Source organism: Papaver somniferum, chromosome 2 (genome assembly GCF_003573695.1).
Source record: "Papaver somniferum cultivar HN1 chromosome 2, ASM357369v1, whole genome shotgun sequence".
In the NCBI taxonomy this organism is placed as follows: Eukaryota; Viridiplantae; Streptophyta; class Magnoliopsida; order Ranunculales; family Papaveraceae; genus Papaver; species Papaver somniferum.
Genome location: NC_039359.1, coordinates 67,201,875 through 67,220,042, shown reverse-complemented (window position 1 = coordinate 67,220,042; position 18,168 = coordinate 67,201,875). Strand labels below are relative to the sequence as shown.

Sequence of the window (18,168 nt, the reverse complement as noted above, 5' to 3'; positions counted from 1 at the left end):
TGCATGTTAATTTCTCAAATAATTTCTTCAAATACAAATGAAACACCAAGCATTAGAACGTACGTAAAGACCATATACAATATGACTGACACAATATATTTATTTTATAGCAACTAAGTATCTATACTGAAATATTTGCCGGAAAATCTAGAATATCCACTACTGTATTAGAAAATTCGTTTGCAAATTTTGATCGTTAATGCAGGCTTTTCAAAAAATAACAGATAGAAACGTATAATACTCATGCGAAAACCTTTTATTGTATAACCTAGCCCCCCTAGTTGTGCAGTCACATAGAAACACCACCACAGATAGGAATAAATTTGACTATGTTCTATCATTCTACAAAGATTCGGATGCAGGATAAGTTCAGTTACTCTCGTTCTTTTTTGGTTTAGCCCTCCACGTTGCAATAAACAGAGAGCCCTTCGTCTTTCACTCACTTAGAAAACCTAAATTCATACCAAAAGTCCAAAATGTGAATACAAAAATACTAAACAACTGAAGAGCATCAATTTCTTTTAAAGACATGGGTTCAAAGTCAAATAATCAAAATCTTACTGAAATTGTTTGAAATATTGAAAATGTGTACATTTAAAGACATGGGTTTTAGCTAGAAATCATGAAGATCCAATTTATCAATCAGTTTACAAATGACCAAATCCCTAATTTCTGATCGAGAGAAACAACTAAATCAATCACAGAGCCAAAATACAACATCTAATGAGATTTTCAAGTGAGAATATGAAAACAATAAGAACTGCAGAAATGGGTTTCTAGATTTATACCTTGACAAGAAGTTTCAAGTAGATATCATCGGATTTTGGTGCTATCCTTTTGGTTCTCTTGATTTTTCCTCCTGCGATTAAATCGTTACTCTACAAAACAGAAAACCGTTGAAATGATATTAGCAGTGAAGATGCAGATACTAGAAGGGTAGTGTGGCGAGAGGGAGACCATAAATCAATTCAAAGGAGATGATTTTATAAACATGCAGAGTATGAAATTAGTAGACATATAAAAAATCCAATTTACCTGTTGTATTCCTCTTTACACGGAGATGGAGCAATAACAGGAGAAAGGGGTTTCGTTAAGAATTCAATCGAATGAGTACTCCACTTCTTCTGATAGATTTGGGAGGAAGTATTTTATGTGTTCGATTAGGTATGGGGTGTGCGTTTGATTTGGGAGAAGAAGAAAGATAAGAACCTAAGAAGGAAGAGCAAAAACATGTTAGCTTTTTACCCCTGATATCGATGAAAACAACAAAAATTTACGCAGGAGAAAAAAAATGAAAGGACTATTTAGTCTTTTCAGATATTAGGCGGGTAGGGGGTAGGGTAGGATAATTTCGAGTTTTACCCGTCACCCTACCCATTTAATGGCGGGTAAGAAATCTTTAACCATCACCCTATCCGCCGTTTGACGGGTAGGATAGGGTACGGATAAAACAATGGCGGATAGGGTAGAAATGACGGTTAAGGGTAGGATATGTGCACCCCTAACCACGAGGCAGATTTTGTTCCCATGATAGATTTTCAGGCATGGACTTTGAGTCAGAACGCAGATAATAAACAATCAAGATTGCTAATAGGGGTACCAAATTATTCGGGGTGTTCCACTTTACATATAAGACAAAACAACCATTTGCCTTTTGATTGGTACACCACCGAGCAAATTGGCACCCCCATTAGAGCAAGCGCTATGGAGTGAGTGTTTTTAACACTCATTCACTGCCAAAACCAGTGAGAGTCTAGATGAATGAGTAATTTTGTGACTGTGGGCGAGCAGATTTATAGGCTAGGAGGCTGAAGTTCAGCCGTTTGGAGAGAATTTTTCTCCCCAAGCGGCTCAACATGTGCCTCCTATGTATTGTTCTTTTTTTATAAAACTCCAATGGGTCCCGCATAATAGAGTTTAAATAAAATAAAAAACTAGAAAATCTCTTCAAACGACAAAATTTCAGCCGTTTTTGGTAAGTTTTTAATGAGCGGCACATCTTTAGCCTTCTAGTGAGGACTTTCGGACACTCGTTCATCTGAATGAGTATATGAATGATTTTGGGAGTATGACTGAGAGCTTTCATCCTACGATAATATCAAATTTGATCTATTTTGATCAAACTCTTTCAAATTCAATGAAGGCTCTCGCTCCATAGCCCTTGCTGTCAGCAGCTTTGGGTAAAACCAAATTTAATTGTTTATTCATTCAAAACAGAATAAATGAATTTAAAGATCCCAATTACTATGTATTCTTTAATCAATCACTAGGTGTCCGAATGCCGAGTGCATCCCACAAAGTGACAAAGTTGAGTCCAGAATGCAAAGCTAATAGATCAAAAAAATGATTTGACAACAGTGATAGTGCAAAGAGGTGGGCACGTAGTGGTACTTCTTTATGTTCACCTAGTCTATTTAAGTTTAATGAAGTACATAGCTATATACCTTCTTAACATATACAGAATTTGCACCGAACGAATATCATTATCAAAGTAGATACAAGAAATCCAATCATGGATAAAAGGTTCACAAATGTTCTGACGACTGCTTTGCTCTTTGTTTTGATCATGATGTTGGTAGGTGAGGGGGCCGGCGACGTAGTCGATATTGACAGCATTGTTCCCAAAATTGGGAGCACCAATGCTGCAACCGGCGTCCTCAATGGAGGTGGCAACTAACTTCAGCAAGTGTGTGTTTATGAAAAGTGCATCTTCCGTTATTATCATCATCACTTCATCTCCTCTTTTTTCTGCTGTAGCTTATCCATTCATTTGTCCTTGTTTCTGTTTTTATTTTCTTTCATTGCTTAGGCAATAATGGTCTAGTTTCTCTCTTGTTCTTTGCGTTTTGCATTTGTCTTGGTATTTATTTGACTTTTATGATGTACATGTTTTTCTTGCAAAACCGTCATACTTATTGATTTGAATGAATTTTTTTATTTTTATTTTGAAGAAAACATCTTGATTTCATTAACATAACAATGATTTCATTAACATAACAAGAACGAATACATCGTGTTCAAGTACATCAAAGATGAAAACAATATTAAAATACGCAAGTAGAGTGCACGTGCGTTGCACGTCGGCAAACGCTAGTTTTTTCTCTCTTACATTTCATTTTTGGCACTACACAATATGTTGCAAATCAGGTGGGAAAATCAAGTTAACTTCTCTTTCATTAGCTCGTCGATCACAGGTCACCATGTTCCTCCGAACAACATAAAATATTTCAGGCAGTACCATCCTTTTCCAGGCAAGCGAGACAGTTGAAATCCAATATATACGTTTATGAGCCAAGATTTCCTGAATAAAAGTTCAAGCATTTCAAATGACAGTGTTGATATTAATGCCCCTGATTTTAAGATGCTTACAAGTTGAACCAAAATTCAAACGAAAACTTTCACACAGTTTAATTTTCATATGTTCTTATGCCAAAGATAAGAAACATAGTACAAACTAATCATACACATCCAGAATTGAGTAAAAAAACTAATAGAAGGTTAAAGTTACTGTGTATTTTATACAACAAACTAAACAACTATTGTGCTCTCTAAAATAAAACAGTATATTCCGGTCATTTTTCTATTCAAGCACACAATTTTTTGTTAAACATATGATGCCGTCAAAGAAAACCCTCCAGTTGGTTACTAAAGATGCTCAACCGGATGGAATGCAAGGCATTTCAATAAGCATTAATAAGATGCTAAAGGTTAACTACGCATGAAGAGAAAATACACCAACTAAATTGGGGAAATAGAAACACCGAACACATTTTAAGTTCGCCACTCCAGCATTGGGTCATGTAGGATTTCTAAGTCATCCGTACACCTCATCTCTAGTAGTTGCAATACAGTGAATGGTGCTTTCAGCATGTCCCCTTTTACCACATTCATAATATATCCCGTTCCATTGCACCATGCCATTCCATTTAGATGACTACTCACTACACTCCATTCTTCTCTGTTTTAAACTATCTCCCAAGTATTAATAGTTCCCCTCATATTATTAACCAATTGAAATAATATATTTCATCTTATGCAGCTACACTTTTGATGTATTTACCTACGTTTACGTAATGGTAATGATAATTTTGACCTTTCTCCTATCAACTAACATAATACGTTCATTATACAAAAAATGACTTAATAAGCTATAAGTAAACACTACATATGCTCAGACAATAGAAGACTTCTAACAAAATGTTAGAAAAATTGAGAAAGAATGCAAAAACCTAAAAGGTAAAAACGTTAGGCATTCAAGTAGTACCTTGCCAAATCCTCTCCTCAGCCATCAAGTTTTCTTGATGTTGTCTCTCACAAACAGGAAGCCTTTCTATTTCAGCAGCGCGTTCTTTTTCGGTCATCCAGTTTCTTCGAGTTGCAAAACGGCTTTGGGATATATGCACATCTGTTGTTTCGAATTCAGTATTTTGCTGCCTCGCTCTTTGATTTCGCCTGCGCTCATTTCGTAGCAACCTCTCCTCAGCTGTTATGTTTTCTCAATGTTGTCCGTCACGAACACGACGCCTTTCGTTCTCAATAGCTCGTTGTTCTTCATTCATCCTAGTTCTTCGAGCGGCATAATGACTATTGGGTGTATCCATATATGATGTTCTGGATTCACCCTATTCAACAGCAACCAACTAAATAAATCCAATTACAAATAACATCAAAACAATAAAGAATTTTGTATATGCATACAAACCTTACTATTGCAAACTAAGTGGCAAAAAAAAAAATGAAATTAAAAATTTGGACGTTGCTAGACAATCTCTGTTCAACTAATTTCATGGACCAAATAAGATGAAAATAGTAAAGAATGTATGTACAAAATTTATTATTGCAAACTAAGTGGCAAACAAAAATTAAATTAAAAATTTGGACGTTGCTAGACAATCCGAATTCAACTAATTTCATGAACCAAATAAGATGAAAATGCTACATTTATATGAAATTGGTGTTGTTATTGAATATCAAGCCGATTAAAACCATTGATTGATAAACATAAATCAACTAAAACCTCCTAAATAAATTGACAAAACCCTAGTTTACAGAATGGAGTAGAGAACAATTTTAGGTTTAGGAAATGTGGATACCCTGTTGAGGAAGAGAAAACAATCGATTCAATTGTTATTTTCCGCCATTAATTGTTGGAATTACGGCCGAGAAGATGCAGTAGTGGGAGTTCTGTTGAGAAGAGAGCGAGAGAGAGTTGAGGGAGAAGACGAAACATCGAGGAGAAAAAAAGAAATGATGTAAAAGCATACGGGGTAATTTCGTAATTGGAAGTTTCGTTGGATTGGCCGGTGCCTGTTTGAAATAGACATTATCCAACGGACCTGAATAATACGGAGAGGGCGAATAATACGTGCAACGTACCAAGAATACGTGCGGGAACGAAAAAATCTTTAGTGTTTTGACGGAAGGGTTGTTTGCATTAAAAGGGGAGAGATATATCTTGTTTCATATATGAAACAGATATTTTAAACATGTCATATAAAATAATATTTTGCCACATGAATTCTTATTCTTCATTAAAATAAAGTAACATGTCCCATAGGGGAGTAACTTACGCAACACATCATTGTTATCACAGTTACCTCTATTATCCATTGATCTTTCCATAATTGTAGAATTTCGATCACTTTTGGTGAATCGCCATCTATGATGTTGTTGATATGAATGATCCATTATTAGCAATGAAATCAATTTAACATAAACTAAAAACATTATTTACAAACCCTAAAATCGCTTAGTAGCGATAATTTTATTCAATACTAGAAAATAGTAATACTATTTATAACCAAATATGTCGATAGATCCGAAGATTTCAGACCAAATCTGACAGATTTGGATTTTTTTTTCTTTTTTCTGATAGGCTAAAGCCGGACCCAGACCCCTACCCAAATCCAGCCAGTTGGACTAGTCCCACTGCTAAGAGAAAGTCAAATATGGGTATACCATATTAATTTGGGTATACCCAGATTTGAATGGACATAGTGCCCTTAATAAGGGGAGGTCAAATATGGGTGAGTTTACTATAATACCCTTGAAGTAATTAACCTAAACACTAAACCCTAAACTTAAAAACTAAAAACCGTTTAATCTTCTTCTAATCTATCTTCTAATCCCTCTACTCTTCTCCTTCCTTCATCTTATTCCATCAACTTAAAATCAACAAAAAAAATTCGATTTTGATTTTCCACAAAAAATGGTTAATTCCAAACGATCAAGAAGCAATAAAGATTCAACAGGTAATAACAAAAGATCCAAATCAGAAGGAAAAGGTAAAGAAAAAGTTGGAACTAGTGAAATCAGTAAACCCGAAAATCCAATTCCTGAGAATTTTGAAAAAAACCCTCCACCGGCGAAAAGAAGACTGTAAGTGATTGTAAACTCAAACCCATTATTGTTTTGTGTGCTTTGATTGTTAGATTAGATTAGAAATCAAAAATGATGATTTTCAGGGTTTTTAGTCGGCATGTTTTTTTGAAAAATAGGATGCCGGCCATAGGATGTAGTTGATAGTCGGCAGGGTCGTAATATGAAAATCATGCCGACTTTTCATAAATGCCATGTCGACTGTTAAACAATAACAGGGGCCGACATGGTATTCAACAACAAACCTTGCCGACTTTTGTTTAGTCGGCATCCTCTTAGACTTGTATCGTTCCGACCTTAGGTCACAGAAACTTGATTTTCCGGAGTTTGTAGTCGGCATCTTTCTTGAATTGTACCCTACCGACTATTTTCTTGTCGGCTTGGTAGATGAATAAAACCATGCCGACTAAGAATTAGTCAGTAATGTTTAGATTATAGACCATGCCGACTGTGTGACTAGAACCATTTGTAGAATTTTCATATCTTTTATATGTGTATTGTTTAGATTCCCAGTGGGAAAAATAGAAGATAACCCTTGGTGTCTGACCTCTTTTTTTCAAAACATCTCATTGACTCGCTTGACTCTCAATAGGTGTAATCTTTGGGTCCATGGGTTTTTCTATTGGGGTGGGTGTTTCCTTCCTCGGCTGACCGCTTTTCTTTACAACAACTTGCACACTTGCTTGACTCTCACCGTGTAGTTGTATTTGTGTGCCAACCATTGTGATTCTTCCATTATCTTTCTTCCATTCCATTCAATTCTTTTGAGACGCATAAATTGTAGATAATGAAGAAAGGTTATTCTAGTCATCCTTCCTAAAATTATTAAGGAGCTTGCTTGGTTTAATTCCCCAACTTGTTCTTACTTGATCGAACTCGTGAGGTTTCAACTTGGAAACTTGGTGGTGCCCAACAAGACTTTGCGGATCTTTATGGTTATGCCAACCCACTATACTCGCATACTATTTCAAACCGTGAACCCTTTTGTTGGATGTTTTTCACTAGAACGCACATCTTCTCTTTTGATTTCTCAACAATCCAATTGACCGGGTCGTTTTTTCCTCCCATTCCAAATCATTAGCATAATGTGCAGAAGTATCAGGACCCCTAACACTATGAGCTTTAGGCTGATCCGTAATCGCTACCAATGCAATCTACAAAAAATCACAACTTACTTGATATGTACTACAATAGTCGGCAGGGTCGATATGTAAAACAACACCGACCAAAGAACAACCGGCTTGGTCGAAGAATATCACAGTGCCGACCAAACTACAGTCGGCAGGGTCGACGTTTCCAAAGCACTGCCGGCTTAAGCATGTTTCAAATCACGTCTCCTGTGAGGAAAAATACTAATAGTCGGCAGGGTTCAATTTGTAGACCTTGCCGGCTAGAATACTGCTCATGAAAAGTCGGCAGCTTCTTCAAGAGAAACAATGCCGACTAACGTAGTCGGCACGGTCGACAATCGTCAACCTTGCCGATACTAGGTGATGAGTGCCAAATATTGTATATATTTATCCCTTTTTGTTGGCATTTAACTCATCCTTTGTGCATTAATTCTACATTTTATCCCATATTCTGTATTTTCATTGTTTTCAAGAATAAATATTTTTCTTACTTAATTCTATATTTTTAGGTAATAAATAAAGTTTGGATGAATTGCGGAGCGGACTAGAGCAGAAAAGTAGTGAAAAGCCGGGAGGAGTTACGCAAGGAAGCCGCGAAGAACGTTGTGCACAAAACCAAGAGGCTAGGAATGGTCTTGAAGAAGAAGAATTGTCCTTAAAGAAGATATGGGCTTGGCATACCCAAGGCCCAAAACCCTTACTCAAACACATTTCCACTATCCAATCCCGTCTCGGATTTCAGCCGTCAGATCGAAGCATTTCAGCATCCTACGGTCGCTCCATCATCGCACATCAAACTCCGAAGGCCCCGCTTTACATCGCAACGCCCATCTCCATCTTGGGTCTTCCGTTTTGCTACATCCCTTCATCCGACGGTCGCTCCACGCTTACCTCCGTATCGCCGTTGGATCCACCTACCATCTTCCCATCCATCGCTCCTTGTCGCAGATCATCAAACCTCTCTGAACCCGCCTAACACCCAAGTATCGAACACCCTATACCCCTAGCCAAACGCCCCCTAACCCTAACTCTATCGACTTCTTCTTTCTTCTCCATCTCTTCTTCCTTCCCCCGTCTGCAGAACCCGTACCACCACCATGTCCGCCATCATCACCACCAACTCCACTTCCACAACCACCACTTCCACCAACTGCCAACAAACACCATCATCATCACTCCCAAATCCCTCTAACGTGCCCATCATTTCCTATTCACTGATTTCCCCTAGTCTAGGGTTTTGAAAATTAGGGAAAAAGAATTGATGGACATGGCAGAGAAATTAGGTGAAGCTAGAAAAGAAATCAAGGTATGGGAACGGCACCAGGAGAAGCAGAGAAGACATGGGTCGATGCTAATTGAGGAGATTTGTCACATCAAGGTAAGAAAAACCCAAACCCTAATTTCAGTTAATTTGGGGATTTTCGAGTAAACTCTAATTACTGTTAGGGAGAAGCATGGAGGAGCATTATAGAAGATATGGGTCTGATTTGTACTGTCAAATTAGGTAGAAATAATTTACCTAATTTCTGTTTGATTTTAGGGATTTTTTGGGAAGAACCCTAACTTGTAATTGGGTATAAATATGACTGTGGGTGTGATGTAAAGGCATATCTCTGGACTAGCCAGTGTATCCCCATGAGGGCTGGACTAGCCAGTTCCTCTTGGGTAGATTTTTCTTCCCTGTTTTGTATTTGTAGATTTAATTTTAATTTTCAATTTTAATTCCAAATTCATTTTTAGTTTATCTTGTTTCAATTCAGTTTGTTTTATGTTTTAATTCACATTTCATTCTAGTTCACATGTTAGTTTATAGTTCTCTGTTTAGTAAATGTTTTGTTTTTGTTGCTGTTATGTGAGCTCACATGTGTATGTGTATAGCTAGGCTGAGATGATGCCTTAAGTCACTGTTAGTGGTGGAATGTTAGGTTATAATTCATGTAAATTGAGATGATTGAGAAATGGAGGAATTTAATGCTCAACTGTGCTTGTGATTGATTGTGCTGTCAAAAGACAGTCAATGCTAGGAGTAAACAGTTGAGCAAGCTTCTTCTCCTTCCATTCCATTTATGTATGCCCTGGAACATAGGCAGGCTTGAACCTTCACCTAGCTCCATTAGGGACAGGGATTTAACATAGAATTACACTATCTGGCTAGGTCACAAGGTGGATTCATAACCTAGTTGTGTTGTTTATCTGTTTTGTATCTGTAATTTTGCTCCCCTGCCATTGCCCTTGGCTTAGGCCTTGGTTTATCTCTTTGTCATTCTTTATGCCATTGTCACCTTCACCATCATCATTGTTGTTTGTTGTTTGCTTATGCCATTGTAAATATCCATGTTTTACCTTGGCCTAGTGCCACTGCTACATTTAGTTTGCTCCACCTCCCCTACCATCTTCTTATTTCCCTGGCCTTGCTGCCAGTTCTGCTCAGTTTCCCTGCAACCCTGCCTGCTTACCTTCCTCCCCTGCTGCTGCTGGTGCTTCTTCTCCAGCCCAGCCTTGTCTGCTGCTGCTGTGCACTGCTTCTGCTGCTGCTGAAGCCACCACTGCTGCTGCTCCAGGTCCAGTTCAATTCTGGGCTACAAGTCCAGTCATTACAAAAGCCCACTGTATCTGTTTAGAAACCTAAGGCCCAACTCAGTTCAGTTCATTTCAAAGACTACTGAGGCCCAGATTCATTACAAAGCCCAGTTCAGTCTTGGGTTAATCTAGAAGCCCATTGACACTCAAAGCCCAGTGCACTTCAAAGGCCAAGCCTAGTGCACTTTAAGACCAACTGAGCCCAAGCTCAGTTCACTTCATTGTCAAACAAGCCTATAATCCAAAGGTACCCAAAGCCCAAAAGGCTTCATAGTTAACCAACAACAATTTAGGAGCCCAAAATAGCTAGAAACTCCAAACACTCCCAGTCTCTGTGGATCGACCCGTACTTGCACGAGCTACAACTGACGACCGTGCACTTGCGGTATTACTGTAGGCCCGTTTCATTTCGCTTCAATTTTATACGCTTTCCCGGGCTCACCAAGTTTTTGGTGCCGCTGCCGGGGACTGGTGCTGTGTTTTTCTTGTAGTTTTATTAGCTATTTTTGCATTTCACTGCATAGCATTTGCATCTGCATCTGCTTCACTTCATTTGCTGTTGGACCTGCTGTTCTGAACCAGTTTTTTCTCTGCTGGGACGCCACCAAGGAAAAGAACCAAAGCCCAACTGGGTTTTTGCAACAATATCAGAGCAGCTGGGCTGTGATTAAAAGGTAACCCATTTAAGAGAACCCGAATTGTGGGCTTGTAATATTAAAGCCAATTTTTGGGCTTTTTATTTTCTGTTGGGTTTGTAATTAATTTTTGTGGGCTTGTTTGTTTAATTTGTGGGCTTGTATTTAATTTTTGTGAGCTTGTTTAATTTGGACTGGTATTTTGTATTCTGGGTTTTTAAACCCAGCTGAGCTTGTAACCGATCATGCTAGGTTAACTCGTTAGTGGGCCGAGTACCCAAATTCTAGGCCGAGATTTTGGACTCAGTTTCACCAAACGTTTTCAAACCAGCTGAGCCAAAGCAAACACAAAACCAACAGTGAGCTTTACTCACCAGCAGTGGGCCTGTTTTTCAAAAACGCAGCTGGGCTTCGCAAAACCCAACAGTGGGCTTGGTCTCCTTATCCCATTAAAAACCAAATGTTTTTCTCCCATAAAAACCAAAGTTTTCCAAATGTTTCCCTAAAAACCAAAATTTTTCTTTTTCCCATCAAAACCAAATGTCTCCCGACAAAACCAAATTTTTCCCAAAAAGTCCAATCCCATTAAAAACCAAATTTTCTTGTAGATAATGTGTTAGTTAAATTTACTTTTGTATATATTTTGTGTTCATCCATTGTGACTCCGAATATGTTGGAGTTTTGCCTTGGATAACGGAGTTTTAATTCTGCTTTCGCCGAAATCGGGTATTCTCTTTCCTTTTTCTCTACTCAGCATAATCCTCTCCATATGTTGTATTATAATTCTTTACATCTTTTGAAACATTGAGGACAATGTTTAGTTTAGGTTTGGGGGTATAGAGTAGATACCACGATAATATGCCATAATTGAAAACAAGAACTCCTTCTTTTTGAAAAAAATTAAAAAATTGAAAAAAAAAAATTTAATTAATTAAAAAATCATAAAAAATGGAGCTCATTTACCTTGAAATGTTGACTCTTGTGCAAATATGTAATTATTAGGAGTCTTAGTCTAGATATTTAGGCACCCTGATTCTAGCACAATTCACATAGTGATAAGAAATTTGCACGCGCACGATCTACCAATACATGTATAGCCTCGATCTTCAAGGTGTTTGATAGGAAGTTAGATTGCCAATCACTTTAGAATACTGAATGAGACTTGACTAGCTTGTTCTTTGGTTGGCTGGGATAGAAGTTGGAGGATACGTTAAGAAAAGCAACCATAGAATTTGACCGGATGCATTCGGTAAGGGCCACCTCTTGCTAAGAGTCATGTAATTATGTTTTTCTTTTTGTTCATGTATCAAAAGTGTCACTATGTTGTAAAGATCAAAGTTATTTCTTACAAAATAAAAAAAAAAATAAAAAAAATCAAGTATTTATTTATTCCATGTTTTGTCATGTTAAAGACAATATTCTCTCTTGTTCCAAAAATAAAAGAGAGTAATCAATGTAAATAAGAGTCATGTAAAGAGTCATCTTTTTGTTGTAAATAGTCTTGTAATAAGCAAGGAGGGTGCAGCCATCGATGTATAACGCGGGTAAACTGAAATATCACCAACTCATTGGGTGAACATTCACAATTCTCGTAAAGCCGGATAGCTAGCTTGGCTTAGAATTCGGTTCTTAGCCTAAAAACTATCTCTTGGTGATTAGTAGTCATAACTTCAGGTCATTCTAGACACATGTGTAGATACACTTTACACTCTTATCACATGTCTTTTTTTGTTATCAGTGCTAGGATTGTGCCTTAGATAGCTAGATTGACATCTCCATTTTGCTGTGAGCTTAAACTGTCTTGCACATGTCACATTTAATGGAATCTGAGCTTATATTTTGACATAGAACTTTGTAGGTACGTTCTAAGCAAACCTTCACGAGACTTCACTCGTCCACTAGGGACACTTAGTGGTTTAAAAGGCTTAGTGCATATGCTAAATGCATTCGAGAGACCAGCGACAGTGGTATAGTTAGGATTTCCTTAGTTTTGTTTTACTTGAGGACAAGTAAAATTCAGGTTTGGGGGTATTTGATGAGTGCCAAATATTGTATATATTTATCACTTTTTGTTGGCATTTAACTCATCCTTTGTGCATTAATTCTACATTTTATCCCATATTCTGTATTTTCATTGTTTTCAAGAATAAATATTTTTCTTACTTAATTCTATATTTTTAGGTAATAAATAAAGTTTGGATGAATTGCGGAGCGGAATAGAGCAGAAAAGTAGTGAAAAGCCGGGAGGAGTTACGCAAGGAAGCCGCGAAGAACGTTGTGCACAAAACCAAGAGGCTAGGAATGGTCTTGAAGAAGAAGAATTGTCCTTAAAGAAGATATGGGCTTGGCATACCCAAGGCTCAAAACCCTTACTCAAACACATTTCCACTATCCAAGCCCGTCTCGGATTTCAGCCGTCAGATCGAAGCATTTCAGCATCCTACGGTCGCTCCATCATCGCACATCAAACTCCGAAGGCCCCGCTTTACATCGCAACGCCCATCTCCATCTTGGGTCGTCCGTTTTGCTACATACCTTCATCCGACGGTCGCTCCACGCTTACCTCCGTATCGCCGTTGGATCCACCTACCATCTTCCCATCCATCGCTCCTTGTCGCAGATCATCAAACCTCTCTGAACCCTCCTAACACCCAAGTATTGAACACCTTATACCCCTAGCCAAATGCCCCCTAACCCTAACTCTATCGACTTATTCTTTCTTCTCCATCTCTTCTTCCTTCCCCCGTCTGCAGAACCCGTACCACCACCATGTCCGCCATCATCACCACCAACTCCACTTCCACAACCACCACTTCCACCAACTGCCAACAAACACCATCATCATCACTCCCAAATCCCTCTAACGTGCCCATCATTTCCTATTCACTGATTTCCCCTAGTCTAGGGTTTTGAAAATTAGGGAAAAAGAATTGATGGACATGGCAGAGAAATTAGGTGAAGCTAGAAAAGAAATCAAGGTATGGGAAAGGCACCAGGAGAAGCAGAGAAGACATGGGTCGATGCTAATTGAGGAGATTTGTCACATCAAGGTAAGAAAAACCCAAACCCTAATTTCAGTTAATTTGGGGATTTTCGAGTAAACTCTAATTACTGTTAGGGAGAAGCATGGAGGAGCATTATAGAAGATATGGGTCTGATTTGTACTGTCAAATTAGGTAGAAATAATTTACCTAATTTCTGTTTGATTTTAGAGATTTTTTGGGAAGAACCCTAACTTGTAATTGGGTATAAATATGACTGTGGGTGTGATGTAAAGGCATATCTCTGGACTAGCCAGTGTATCCCCATGAGGGCTGGACTAGCCAGTTCCTCTTGGGTAGATTTTTCTTCCCTGTTTTGTATTTGTAGATTTAATTTTAATTTTCAATTTTAATTCCAAATTCAGTTTTAGTTTATCTTGTTTCAATTCAGTTTGTTTTATGTTTTAATTCACATTTCATTCTAGTTCACATGTTAGTTTGTAGTTCTCTGTTTAGTAAATGTTTTGTTTTTGTTGCTGTTATGTGAGCTCACATGTGTATGTGTATAGATAGGCTGAGATGATGCCTTAAGTCACTGTTAGTGGTGGAATGTTAGGTTATAATTCATGTAAATTGAGCTGATTGAGAAATGGAGGAATTTAGTGCTCAACTGTGCTTGTGATTGATTGTGCTGTCAAAAGACAGTCAATGATAGGAGTAAACAGTTGAGCAAGCTTCTTCTCCTTCCATTCCATTTATGTATGCCCTGGAACATAGGCAGGCTTGAACCTTCACCTAGCTCCATTAGGGACAGGGATTTAACATAGAATTACACTATCTGGCTAGGTCACAAGGTGGATTCATAACCTAGTTGTGTTGTTTCTCTGTTTTGTATCTGTAATTTTGCTCCCCTGCCATTGCCCTTGGCTTAGGCCTTGGTTTATCTCTTTCTCATTCTTTATGCCATTGTCACCTTCACCATCATCATTGTTGTTTGTTGTTTGCTTATGCCATTGTAAATATCCATGTTTTACCTTGGCCTAGTGCCACTGCTACATTTAGTTTGATCCACCTCCCCTACCATCTTCTTATTTCCCTGGCCTTGCTGCCAGTTCTGCTCAGTTGCCCTGCAACCCTGCCTGCTTACCTTCCTCCCCTGCTGCTGCTGCTGCTTCTTCTCCAGCCCAGCCTTGTCTGCTGCTGCTGTGCACTGCTTTTGCTGCTGCTGAAGCCACCACTGCTGCTGCTCCAGGTCCAGTTCAATTCTGGGCTACAAGTCCAGTCATTACAAAAGCCCACTGTATCTGTTTAGAAACCTAAGGCCCAACTCAGTTCAGTTCATTTCAAAGACTACTGAGGCCCAGATTCATTACAAAGCCCAGTTCAGTCTTGGGTTAATCTAGAAGCCCATTGACACTCAAAGCCCAATGCACTTCAAAGGCCAAGCCTAGTGCACTTCAAGACCAACTGAGCCCAAGCTCAGTTCACTTCATTGTCAAACAAGCCTATAATCCAAAGGTACCCAAAGCCCAAAAGGCTTCATAGTTAACCAACAACAATTTAGGAGCCCAAAATAGCTAGAAACTCCAAACACTCCCAGTCTCTGTGGATCGACCCGTACTTGCACGAGCTACAACTGACGACCGTGCACTTGCGGTATTACTGTAGGCCCGTTTCATTTCGCTTCAATTTTATACGCTTTCCCGGGCTCACCACTAGGCAGGAAAAATGAAAAATAAATAAATACAAAATCCATCTTTTTGCATGGAAAAATCACAATCTTCACCACGTAAGATTTGTACATGATTACTTTCAGCTCCCTTTTCTTCCTCTGGGTCAATAGATTCTTCATTTGGCTCAACACATTCATCACTTCCATATCCATCTTGAGTTTGAGGAAAATAAAAGTGAGCATCATGCAAATAATCCATTTGATCATGATTTGCTAGATCATCATACAATTACTCATCTATAGGAGGGAAATTAGAAGTCTCCCCCACTTCAAAATCAGGATTAAAATCACTCATATCACAAATATCACAGATTTCTCATTCTATTTCTCTCTCAAAATTATTTCTAAAACCCAACTTATAAATCAACTGACTAATCTAACTAATTAACTAATCTAATCATTTCAATTAAATTAGTGTTAATCATTATGGGGGCAATTTAGCCATTTTGAAAATATATGGTTAAGGTGTGGCCTCTTTTGCTTCTAAATGACTCAAGTTTTGTCTTATTGGGTATACCCCAATCAAGCCAGTTATTTTATGGAGGGAAAAACAGTTGCATAAAATTGATTTGAATGAATTATTAACGGGTTGATTATCAAAAATGAAAGAAAATAAGGTGTGTGCTTAAGTGTGTAAAGTGCAACTCCGTGGTTATAAACGATTTGTTTTTCTAATTTCTCGATTACAAGGGACACCAATGAATTATTTTTTATTTCCTTTTGAAATTAAGCAAGGATTTTCAGAGAAATTGGGTCAATTGACCAAATATTCTTAAAACATGGTTCTAATGTACGAGTAAAAATTAGTATGGGTGAAATGGACACCAAAAAAATAGCAATAATGAATCTGAATTCATCCAGGCTTAAACTTAAAAAATAGCGACGGTGAAACTGGATGCATCCTGATGTAAATTAAAAATAAAGAAAAATATTTGAAAATGGGTAGGATGAAACTGTTTACATCCTGACTATTTTTACATTCTCGTCCATTTAAACAATATCAAATTTTACATGTTTTTTTCACCCAGCAATTATCGTTATAGGGTTAATTGACCAATTTTGTGGGATATTTTTAATGGAACTCGAAATACCGCTACAAAGAGAACGAAGTAACTAATCGATCGTTAGAGGGACAACAAAATCTAAATGTACATACGCACGTCTCATGTTCTTGTATAAGGGTTTATACATTCTCAACTTCAACCTAGTCGAGTCTTGTTTTATTATACTCAACTCTAAGGCTTAGTTTGGTATTTCCGCGGCTTTTGTAAAAGCACTTTCCTGTTGTGCGTTGCTGTGACAAAAAAACAGTTAGACGTTTGGTAAAAAATTAAGTAAAGTTAAAGCTGATTAAAAAAGTTATCAAATTGTGTTTGGTAAAATATCAAACTCAATCATTGTTGTTGTAACAAATGACAAAAACAAGCATATCTCTGAAAATAGCTTTACTTAATTTTATTATCTGGCGAGATTGGGGTATACCCAGATTAATTGGGGTATATCTAATGAGACAAAACTTGGGTCATTTTGAAGTAAAACAGTACATCTCTTAACCATGTATTTTCTAAATGGTTAATATACCCTAGTTTAATTAACACTAAAAATCTGATTTGGTTAATTAATTAAATTTATATTAATTAATTGAGTAGATTAAAACTTCTCAAATTATGAATTTGAGTTATGAAATTTTGTTTTCGATTGAACTCATTTGGGAAGATTTTTGATGAAAAAAACTTGTGTTGAGAAAATCTTTTGTAACGGAAATGAAAGCATACTACCCAAACACTTCTGAAAAGGGGATTGCAAAGTTGTTGTATTAAATCATACTCAAAATTAGATCAGAAACCTACATTTTCAGTTCTGAAAGTATGAAAAGTCGGCAAGGTCGAAGAATGAAGACCATGCCGACTAACTTTGGTCGGCAAGGCTCTTTCTAAACAAAATGCCGACTTTATTTTTTGACACACAGGAGAGGACTAATACTATTCGGCAAGGTCTACAAAAATACCCTGCTGGCTGTTGAGAAAAATATGAAATCATATATTAGGCGGCAAGATCTACAAAAAAAAATATCCTGCCGGTAATGAGAAAAATGCATTAGTCGGCAAGGTCTTCGAGAAATACCCTCTCGGATGTTGAAAAAATTTATTATTCGGCAAGGTCTTCAAAAAATACCCTACCAGATGTTGGAAAAGTTTATTAGTCGGCAAGGTCTTCAAAAAATACCCTGCCGGCTGTTGAAAATATTTACAGTCGCCATGGCTAATATTAAAAGTCGGCAAGATATGCATGTTACGACCTTGACGACTAAAGACAGATAAATCATAATTTATGATCTCTAACCTAATATAACAATCAAAACACACAACACAATAATGGGTTTGAGCTTAGACATCATTTACAGTCTTTTTTTCGATGGTAAATAGCTCTTTTCAACATGCTCAGGGATTGAATTTTTGGGTCCATGGATTTTTTTTTTGATGGAAGAAATGGAAGAAGATGAAGGGGAAGGGGAAGAGCAGAGAGATTAGGAAAGATTAAGAGTTTTTAATTTTTAATTTTAGGGTTTAATTTTAAGTTAATTAGTTCAAGGATATTAAAGTAAAATCACCAATTTTGACCACCCCTTAGCAAGGATACCAGGTCCATTTAAATTTGGGTATACCCAATCAAGCCAGGTTTTATTAGGCTCAAAAATAATTAATTTTTTTTATTATTAAATATAAATATAT

The 18,168-nt window shown here is 37.5% G+C and overlaps 1 long non-coding RNA gene across 2 annotated transcripts; it reads right to left on the bottom strand.

Moving 5' to 3' along the window:
* Positions 1–2,968: 2,968 nt before the first annotated feature.
* LOC113353453 lies at positions 2,969–5,228 on the bottom strand. 2 transcript variants are annotated; one of them, XR_003361291.1, is made up of 3 exons: positions 5,094–5,228; positions 4,265–4,640; positions 2,969–3,301 (listed from the first exon to the last, which is right to left on the bottom strand). It is a non-coding gene; the product is annotated as an uncharacterized LOC113353453 (long non-coding RNA). The 2 variants fall into 2 exon arrangements; XR_003361292.1 differs by having other exon boundaries at positions 4,265–4,622; positions 5,094–5,220.
* Positions 5,229–18,168: the final 12,940 nt, after the last annotated feature.